Genomic DNA, 8382 nt, shown 5'->3' on the forward strand with positions numbered 1-8382 from the left:
CACGTGCAATCCATACTGGGCCTAACACCATCTGAGCCTGCCTCCTGAGACATATATTTTGAATGAGTACGCTATCCATACATGTTATCTGGGGATACGGTACCCTTTCTAACCTTTGTGCAATCATGTGCAATCCATACTGGGCCTAACACCGTCTGAGCCTGCCTCATGCTGTATAGACATATATTTTGAATGTGTACGCTATCCATACATGTTATCCGGTGATACGGTACCCTTTCTAACCTTTGTGCAATCACGTGCAATCCATACTGGGCCTAACACCTTCTGAGCCTGCCTCCTGAGACATATATTTTGAATGTGTACGCTATCCATACATGTTATCCAGGGATACGGTACCCTTTCTAACCTTTGTGCAATCACGTGCAATCCATACTGGGCCTAACACCGTCTGAGCCTGCCTCATGCTGTATAGACATATATTTTGAATGTGTACGCTATCCATACATGTTATCCGGGGATACGGTACCCTTTCTAACCTTTGTGCAATCACGTGCAATCCATACTGGGCCTAACACCGTCTGAGCCTGCCTCATGCTGTATAGACATATATTTTGAATGTGTACGCTATCCATACATGTTATCCGGGGATACGGTACCCTTTCTAACCTTTGTGCAATCACATGCAATCCATACTGGGCCTAACACCGTCTGAGCCTGCCTCATGCTGTATAGACATATATTTTGAATGTGTACGCTATCCATACATGTTATCTGGGGATACGGTACCCTTTCTAACCTTTGTGCACTCACGTGCAATCCATACTGGGCCTAACACCGTCTGAGCCTGCCTCCTGAGACATATATTTTGAATGTGTACGCTATCCATACATGTTATCCAGGGATACGGTACCCTTTCTAACCTTTGTGCAATCACGTGCAATCCATACTGGGCCTAACACCGTCTGAGCCTGCCTCATGCTGTATAGACATATATTTTGAATGTGTACGCTATCCATACATGTTATCCGGGGATACGGTACCCTTTCTAACCTTTGTGCAATCACGTGCAATCCATACTGGGCCTAACACCGTCTGAGCCTGCCTCCTGAGACATATATTTTGAATGTGTACGCTATCCATACATGTTATCTGGGGATACGGTACCCTTTCTCACCTTTGTGCAATCACGTGTAATCCATACTGGGCGTGAGAACGGCTGGCGAGCTGTTAAGCAAGCTACAGCACCTGTCCAGACAAGTACAGGGATTCCCTAGCGAGGAGACTTTTTGATTGTTTTCAATGTTGGGACAGCAATTTTTGGGGAGCACTATACTCTGGAGAGTGATAGATGGGGCCCACCATACACTGGAACATTCCAAAGGTGGACATCAGACACTGGAGCAGCATTTACAGGGCCCATTATACACTAGAGCATTAGAAATGGGGCCCATTATGTTTGGAGCATTATTTGGGCCCATAAGACAGTGGAGCTTCATCCATGGGGACCAACATATACTGTAGCATTATGTGGAGCTCATCATATACTGTTTCAAACATTATATGGGACCAATGATTCTGTATGGAGAAATAGATGGGCCTCGTCATGAGATGTAAAAAGTGAGGTATTTTTCATTGGACTATACCGCTATTTCTCTGCCGTATAGGAGCATGATGAGTTGTGGTATGTGTTAAAGGGGCGCTCTTTCGCCCAGGGCACATGAAAACCTGGAGCCAGCCCTCCCCCCCACAGTTTGTAGCCAAATAACCCCCATTTTTCAGTGCGTAACTTGTATTATGAAGTTAATTAAGGTTGACAAGCTTAAGAAAGAAGAATTGATGCTTTTGGCATTCAAATGGGCACTGTAGGTGTGTTTCCTGTCCTCCTCTCACTGCCGACTTTTATTCCCCATTGACTTACATTGGGTTTCGTGTTTCGGGACGACCCCGACTTTTCCCTATAATCGGACGATCTTGCTCGACCCGACTTTTGGAAAAGTCGGGTTTCACGAAACGAAACGCGACCCTAAAAAACCAAAAGTCGCTCAACTCTACTCACCACACATCTAGATAAGTTCCGTGGGGGGTCTAGTTTCCAAAATGGGGTCACTTGTGGGGAGTTTCAATAGTTTAGGTACATCAGGGGCTCTCCAAACACACATGACACCCGCAGACCATTCCATCAAAGTCTGCAATCCAAAACGTCACTACTTCCCTTCCGAGCCCCGACGTGTGCCCATACAGTAGTTTTCTCCCAGATGTGAGGTATCAGCGTACTCAGGAGAAACTGGACAACAACTTTTGGGGTCCAATTTCTCCTAGTACCCTTGGGAAAAAAAAATTGGGGACTAATTGATCATGTTTGTGGAAAAAATACGATTTTTTTATTTTCATGCCCGGGCATTATAAACGTCTGTGAAGTCCTTGGAGGTTCAAAGTGCTCACCACACATCTAGATAAGTTCCGTGGGGGGTCTACTTTCCAAAATGGGGTCACTTGTGGGGGGTTTCCACTGTTTAATTGATCATGCTGCTGCTCTTTCATATGGGGGACTACACTTCTCTCATACCCCAAGATCAGACAATAGAACAGGTGGAGGCGTTGGTCTGCTCCTATCACCAAAATGTACCTTTCAGGTTATCCCTCAACTACCCTCACTTGATCATGCTGCTGCTCTTTCATACGGGGGGCTACACTTCTCTCATACCCCAAGATCAGACAATAGAGCAGGTGGAGGTGTTGGTCTGCTCCTATCACCAAAATGTACCTTTCAGGTTATCCCTCAACTACCCACACTTGTCTTCCCTTCTTTTGAGGTCCATGCCGTCAGACTCTACGCCCCCTTCTCCATGCGAGAGGCGGTGGTGTATCGTCCTCCCGGCCCCTCCCATCAGTTCCTGGATCATTTTGCCACTTGGCTTCCACATTTTCTCTCCTGTGACATCCCTACCCTCATCATGGGAGGTTTCAACATCCCCATTGCTCTTCCACTCTCATCATCTGCTACTCACATTTTATCTCTAACCTCCTCATTTGGCCTTTCGCAGCTTACTAATTCTCCAACGCATGAAGACGGAAACTCCCTCGACTTGGTCTTCTCTCGGCTTTGTGCAGTGGATGATTTCACAAACACCCCTCTCCCGCTCTCTGACCACAACCTTCTTTCATTCTCTATCAAGAACTGCCAGGCTGCTCAGGTCACCCCCACTGTCCAGACTTATAGAAACATACAGGCCATTAACACCCAGAAACTTATGAAGAACTTACAGTCTTCATTGGCCCCTATCTCCTCCCTCTCATGTCCTGATTCTGCATTAAAGCATTACAATGAAACACTTCAAAGTGCCCTGGATGAATTTGCACTCTCTATAAATAGAACACCACAACGCAGATGACGACAACCCTGGCACACGGTGCAAACACGTTTCCTGCAGCTGTGCTCCAGGTGCGCCGAACGTCTGTGGAGAAAATCCAATCTACACGAAGATTTCATCCATTATAAGTAGAGTTGAGCGATACCGTCCGATACTTCAAAATATCGGATTGGAATGGATCGGCCGATCTTTAAAAAATGTATCGGTATCGCCGATGCCGATACCGGAAGTCCCATTCAAGTCTATGAGACTTCCGGTATTGGAATTGGAAAAACCCTTTCCTGCCCTTGTACAGCCTCTCGGGGGTCTGTACGGGCCTTCCGGGGGTCTCTGCCGGCCTGCCGGGGGTCTGTGCCGGCCTGCCGATGGGCTGTGCGGACTGCCCGGGGTCTGTGCACCCTGTGGGGGTCTGTACCGGCCTGCCGGGGGGCTGTACCGGCCTGCCGGGGGGCTGTGCTGATGTCCGGGGGTCTGTGCAGGCATCGTCAGATGGGACTACAAGTCCCATCGGGCGATGCCTGCTACCATGACAGTGATTGACACATTAGCCAATGATGGGACAGTAGTAGTCCCATCATCCGGCTAATGTGTTGAATGTAAAAAAAAAAAAAAAAAAATACTACATACATACATACTACATGCATGCTACATACGTACTACATGCTACATACATACTACATACATACTACATGCATGCTACATACATGCTACATGCTACATACATACTACATATATACTACATGCATGCTACATGCTACATACATACTACATACATACTACATGCTACATACATACTGTACTACATGCATGCTACATACATACTACATGCATGCTACATACATACTACATGCTACATACATACTACATACATACTACATGCATGCTACATACATACTGCATGCATGCTACATACATGCTACATACATACTACATGCTACATACATACTACATATATACTACATGCATGCTACATACATACTACATGCTACATACATACTACATACATACTACATGCATGCTACATACATACTACATGCTCCATATATACTACATACATACTACATACATACTACATATATACTACATGCTACATATATACTACATACGTACTACATACATACTACATATATACTACATGCATGCTACATACATACTGCATGCATGCTACATACATACTACATGCTACATACATACTACATACATACTATATGCATGCTACATACATACTGCATGCATGCTACATACATACTACATGCTACATACATAATACATACACTCACTGGCCACTTTATTAGGTACACCTGTCCAACTGTGTGTTAAGACTTAATTTCTAATCAGCCAATCACATGGCGGCAACTCAGTGCATTTAGGCATGTAGACATGGTCAAGACAATCTCCTGCAGTTCAAACCGAGCATCAGTATGGGGAAGAAAGGTGATTTGAGTGCCTTTGAACGTGGCATGATTGTTGGTGCCAGAAGGGCTGGTCTAAGTATTTCAGAAACTGCTGATCTACTGGGATTTTCACGCACAACCATCTCTAGGGTTTACAGAGAATGGTCCGAAAAAGAAAAAAAATCCAGTGAGCGGCAGTTCTGTGGCCGGAAATGCCTTGTTGATGCCAGAGGTCAGAGGAGAATGGGCAGACTGGTTCGAGCTGATAGAAAGGCAACAGTGACTCAAATTGCCACCCGTTACAACCAAGGTAGGCAGAAGAGCATCTCTGAACGCACAGTGCGTCGAACTTTGAGGCAGATGGGCTACAGCAGCAGAAGACCACACTGGGTACCACTCCTCTCAGCTAAGAACAGGAAACTGAGGCTACAATTTGCACAAGCTCATCGAAATTGGACAGTAGAAGATTGGAAAAACTTTGCCTGGTCTGATGAGTCTCGATTTCTGCTGCGACATTCGGATGGTAGGGTCAGAATTTGACGTAAACAACATGAAAGCATGGATCCATCCTGCCTTGTATCAACGGTTCAGGCTGGTGGTGGTGGTGTCATGGTGTGGGGAATTTTTTCTTGGCACTCTTTGGGCCCCTTGGTACCAATTGAGCATCGTTGCAACGCCACAGCCTACCTGAGTATTGTTGCTGACCATGTCCATCCCTTTATGACCACAATGTACCCAACATCTGATGGCTACTTTCAGCAGGATAATGCGCCATGTCATAAAGCTCGAATCATCTCAGATTGGTTTCTTGAACATGACAATGAGTTCACTGTACTCAAATGGCCTCCTCAGTCACCAGATCTCAATCCAATAGAGCATCTTTGGGATGTGGTGGAACGGGAGATTCGCATCAGGGATGTGCAGCCGACAAATCTGCGCCAATTGTGTGATGCCATCATGTCAATATGGTCCAAAATCTCTGAGGAATGCTTCCAGCACCTTGTTGAATCTCTGCCACGAAGAATTGAGGCAGTTCTGAAGGCAAAAGGGGGTCCAACCCGTTACTAGCATGGTGTACCTAATAAAGTGGCCAGTGAGTGTATATAATACATGCATGCTACATACATACTACATGCTACATACATACTACATGCTACATACATACTACATACATACTACATGCATGCTACATACATACTGCATGCATGCTACATACATACTACATGCTACATACATACTACATATATACTACATGCATGCTACATACATACTACATGCTACATACATACTACATACATACTACATGCATGCTACATACATACTACATGCTACATATATACTACATACATACTACATACATACTACATATATACTACATGCATGCTACATACATACTACATGCTACATACATACTACATACATACTACATGCATGCTACATACACACTACATACATACTACTTGCATGCTACATACATACTACATGCTACATATATACTACATACATACTACATACATACTACATATATACTACATGCATGCTACATACATACTACATGCTACATACATACTACATACATACTACATGCATGCTACATACATACTACATGCTACATACATACTACATACATACTACATGCATGCTACATACATACTACATGCATGCTACATACATACTACATACTACATACATACTACATGCATGCTACATACAATACATTCATACAATACATACATAGACATACAGTACATATAACATAGAGTAACATACCTACCAATACTTGTCACATTGTTCCCCGAAGCCATTGTCATCTACGGAATAAATATTAACATAACAAACCACAAAAATACTCACCCATGATCCAAAGCAGTCCACGAGTGTGTCCCACGACGATCTTGGGTAGAGAACTGCAGCATCAGCTTATGCTGCCGCTCTCTACGGGCTGCAGGAATCCAATGACGGAAGGTAGGTATCCTTCCACACTGTATTCCTCCGCCACTTAAAAAAAAAAGTCCCTAGTCTCACTTTATGGTAAAAGCTATGAATGTATTGTATGTAGCATGCATGTAGTATGTATGTAGTATGTATGTAGTATATATGTGGTATGTATGTAGCATGTAGTATGTATGTAGCATGTAGTATGTATGTAGTATGTATGTAGCATGTAGCATGTATGTAGCATGCATGTAGTATATATGTGGTATGTATGTAGCATGTAGTATGTATGTAGCATGCATGTAGTATGTATGTAGTATGTATGTAGCATGTAGTATGTATGTAGCATGCATGTAGTATATATGTAGTATGTATGTAGCATGCATGTAGTATGTATGTAGTATATATGTGGTATGTATGTAGCATGTAGTATGTAGCATGCATGTAGTATGTATGTAGTATATATGTGGTATGTATGTAGCATGTAGTATGTATGTAGCATGCATGTAGTATGTATGTAGTATGTATGTAGTATGTATGTAGCATGTAGTATGTATGTATCATGCATGTAGTATATATGTAGTATGTATGTAGCATGTAGTATGTATGTAGCATGCATGTAGTATATATGTGGTATGTATGTAGCATGTAGTATGTATGTAGCATGCATGTAGTATGTTTGTAGTATGTATGTAGTATTTTTCTTTTTTTTTAAAACATTTAACACATTAGCCGGATGATGGGACTACTACTGTCCCATCATTGGCTAATGTGTCAATCACTGTCATGGTAGCAGGCATCGCCAGATGGGACTTGTAGTCCCATCGGACGATGCTTGCACAGACCCCCGGACATCAGCACAGCCCCCCGGCAGGCCGGTACAGACCCCCATAGGGTGCACAGACCACCGGCAGGCCGGCACAGCCCCCCGGCAGGCCGGTACAGACCCCGGGCAGTCCACACAGCCCCCCGGCAGGCCGGCAGAGACCCCCGGCAGGCCGGCAGAGACCCCCGGAAGGCCCAAAATGACGGCGCATGATGATGCGCACACACCGCGCATCATGATGACGTCATTTCGGCTGTCAATCAACTTTGAACTTCCGATTCCGATGCCTGATATTGAAAAAATATCGGATGTCGGTATCAGAATTCCGATACAGCAAGTATCGGCCGATACCCGATACTTGCGGTATCGGAATGCTCAACACTAATTATAAGTTTATGCTTAGAACATACAACACTGCCCTTCACCTCTCCAAACAAGCCTATTTCAACACCCTCATCACCTCACTGTCCAATAACCTGAAATGTCTCTTTGACACTTTTCATTCTCTACTCAATCCAAGAGTACAGGCCCCAACCACGGAGCTCCGAGCTGATGATCTGGCCAATTACTTCAATGAAAAAATTGACCAGATTCGACAGGAATTTATCTCCCAATCACCTCATACCATGCACTGTCCTCCCTCCCCCACTGCATCTAGCGCACTCTCTGATTTTGAACCAGTCACAGAAGAAGAAGTAAGCAGGCTCCTTGCATCTTCTCTCCCAACTAGTTGCACCAGTGACCCATTTCCGTCACATCTCCTCCAGTCCCTTTCCCCTGCTGTCACCCCTTATCTAACTAAAATATTTAACCTCTCTCTCTCGTCTGGTATTTTTCCCTCTTCATTTAAGCATGCCATCATACATCCACTACTTAAAAAACCATCCCTCGACCA

The sequence above is a fragment of the Dendrobates tinctorius genome, unplaced genomic scaffold (assembly GCF_039654945.1).
Source record: "Dendrobates tinctorius isolate UK_male_01 unplaced genomic scaffold, ASM3965494v1 ptg000011l, whole genome shotgun sequence".
NCBI lineage: Eukaryota > Metazoa > Chordata > Amphibia > Anura > Dendrobatidae > Dendrobates > Dendrobates tinctorius.